This window comes from Acyrthosiphon pisum, chromosome A1 (assembly GCF_005508785.2).
Source record: "Acyrthosiphon pisum isolate AL4f chromosome A1, pea_aphid_22Mar2018_4r6ur, whole genome shotgun sequence".
NCBI classification, from domain to species: domain Eukaryota; kingdom Metazoa; phylum Arthropoda; class Insecta; order Hemiptera; family Aphididae; genus Acyrthosiphon; species Acyrthosiphon pisum.
In genome coordinates this window covers 33,533,665-33,536,403 of record NC_042494.1, presented here as the reverse complement: position 1 = coordinate 33,536,403, position 2,739 = coordinate 33,533,665, and positions in this window count along the sequence as shown.

The window sequence follows — 2,739 nt, the reverse complement described above, 5'->3', positions numbered from 1 at the left end:
AACGCACCTACCCCTGGTGGTTAGAAGTCGCGTACTCCGCGCATCACGCCATCTATATGAGCTGCGATGACCGCGTTCATTTGAGACCGAGTCAAGGACGCTACGAACGATTTCATTCGGGCGGCAGCTGGTGCTAAGCTGTTACAAAATTACATTATATTATTAATAATATTACCTATTTCCAAATATCAAATATAACTATTTAGGTACCAAGTACTGAAGTACCTAATATATTATTATGTCTACGGCTCTACTATGATACCATAGTGACAATTTTACTATTTTATCGTTTATAATTAAAAAAATAGCGGGTAAGTGTAAGACACTATGCTGTACAGTAAGTTACAATTGGGTGACTGTAATGGAAGGTCTTAAATTTTAATTCAATAATATAATATCATTGTGTACAAAACACGATTTTGAGCGGATACGGTTTGTTAGCCTATGATTTTTTTTTTAGTAGCCGGTTAAGTTGAATTTTTATAATTTGCTTATTATCATACTTGTATATAACAATATACTTTAGAAGTTTCAAGTACCAAAGAATAATATTTTAAAAATATAACACAAAACTAAAATCGTTCTTCTTCGTCCAAATTTGAATATGAAATAACTATTAAAAAAAACTGTGTCTTATATTATTTAAACTTTATGGTTACGGAATAACCTATTTACGTGGAACTTTGTTTTAAATTTTCAATTCTCTTTACCTTACAAATACAATTTTATTGATGATTATAGAAAAAATTATTATAAAAAGAAATTTTTTTTGATAGTACTAACCAATAATTTTTAATAATCAAATGAAAAAAACTAAAAAATCACCATGTTCTAAATCTGATAACTTTAAAAATATTTATGTTATCTATAAATAATAAAAATGCTATGACACAGATAAAGTTCTTCACTATGCATTTTTGTAATTCTTCTATAAATACAGAGGGAGTAAAGCTGTTCCGCGTAAAACAGTTTTTGCTATATACCTAGTACATTTGTAAGATGAAGACAACGCATGCGAGTGTGACTTATCTAAACTTTAATTGGTTGAAAAAAGATTAACTTACCCAGCTTCGTAAAAAGGTTGAGTGATAATGTGGTGTAATATTTTCCAATAAAACTATCCATATAGAATATAGATGATGTACCTATAGTTAACAATATTCCCTATTTACTTTGTGAAAGTTGCAAGAAAACACCACTAAAAAGTAAATATACAAAAATAGTAAAGTACAAATTAATGAATCTATCTATATCTTAACGTAGAATAAACATGCCTATCATTTAAAAATATATAATAGTGCATATAAAATAATTAATAGATAATTACCGCTACACACATAACTGTTATTTTGAAATAAAAACAAATTGTATGTAACCTACCTAATACCTATTCATGAAAACTCGCAATGACTAGCTAGAAGCTAACTAAGAATTTTAATTTATTATTTAATGAAATGAAATTTGTTTGAGTTACCATCTCTTACACGGCTTGTATGCTGTAGCTTCAGGTGTAATTTAAATGAAAATCTACATGATTCTTACAGTATTACAAAAGATGTGAAAGATATCTACCTACATAAACGTATTCTACCCACGCTATGAAGTATATATGAACATCTCAAATGTCAATGTTTATCTCATATAGCTTTGAAGATTTACCACGATGAAATCAGTACTAATGCAGTATGCGTATAGTAATTATAAGTCAGTAGGTTTGTAAATGTACTTATACGGCTATACCTGATGTAGGTAGGTACTAATGTACAGGTAATAATTTTCGACAACACAAGCTTTTAAAGATATTATGTTAACTTATTATATTTGTTTTACATACCTACCTGCCCATGTATTATTCTTTAATGTTTGAATGTACCAACTAATGTAGTGGTATAGCGTAGGACATACGTAATTATTAATTATATATAGGTACGTTCCTAGTACCTACTATTAATACGAATAACTAGGTAATAATATTCATACAATTTACTTTTAAAATTGTTCAGAATCATTGAATAAAAGTTATTAATATTTTTAGTTTTTACGTTTTATACTTTTATAAAGTAATGGCGATTGTAATTGTAAAATAGGTGCCAATGAATATTAATATAAAATATTTAATAACTTTAAATTTGTACCTACCTGCTCATTATGGGACACTGACAGGGGCGCCATTTCAGTTTTTTTTTAAGGTGCGTGCAAACAATTAAAGAGGCCAATTTTTTCCCACCTCCAGGCCAATCGTTAAAAAAACGTTTCTAGTGTTTTCAGTTTTTCATTACAGATTCATTACAGTATCAAAAACATATATTTATAGTTAACACATTACATTTTACCGTTCATACGTTCTGTGTATATACTGTATATAGTGTATAGTAAATATATTTTTAGATAGAATAGACGCATATTATTATTATTATGTCTTTTGTCTATCAGTAACCAGGGGCGGACTGGCCCAGGGTGCTATACACCAAGTAGCACCCCGGCCCCCGTTTGTATTTATGATCCGGGCCCCCGATTACCACAGTCGGTATACGGTATAATACTGTTATAATACGGTATTATACAAAATAAAAATAAAATAACATATTTCAACATCTCTACAAATAAACAACATGTTATTCTTAATTTTTTTTTTATATTTACTTATAAAACTAAGGGCTCTTTCCTAATTTAGGTAGGTTTGAAAAAAAAAATTACGGGCCCCTAATTAATTTTGCACCACGGGCCAAAAATAGCCAG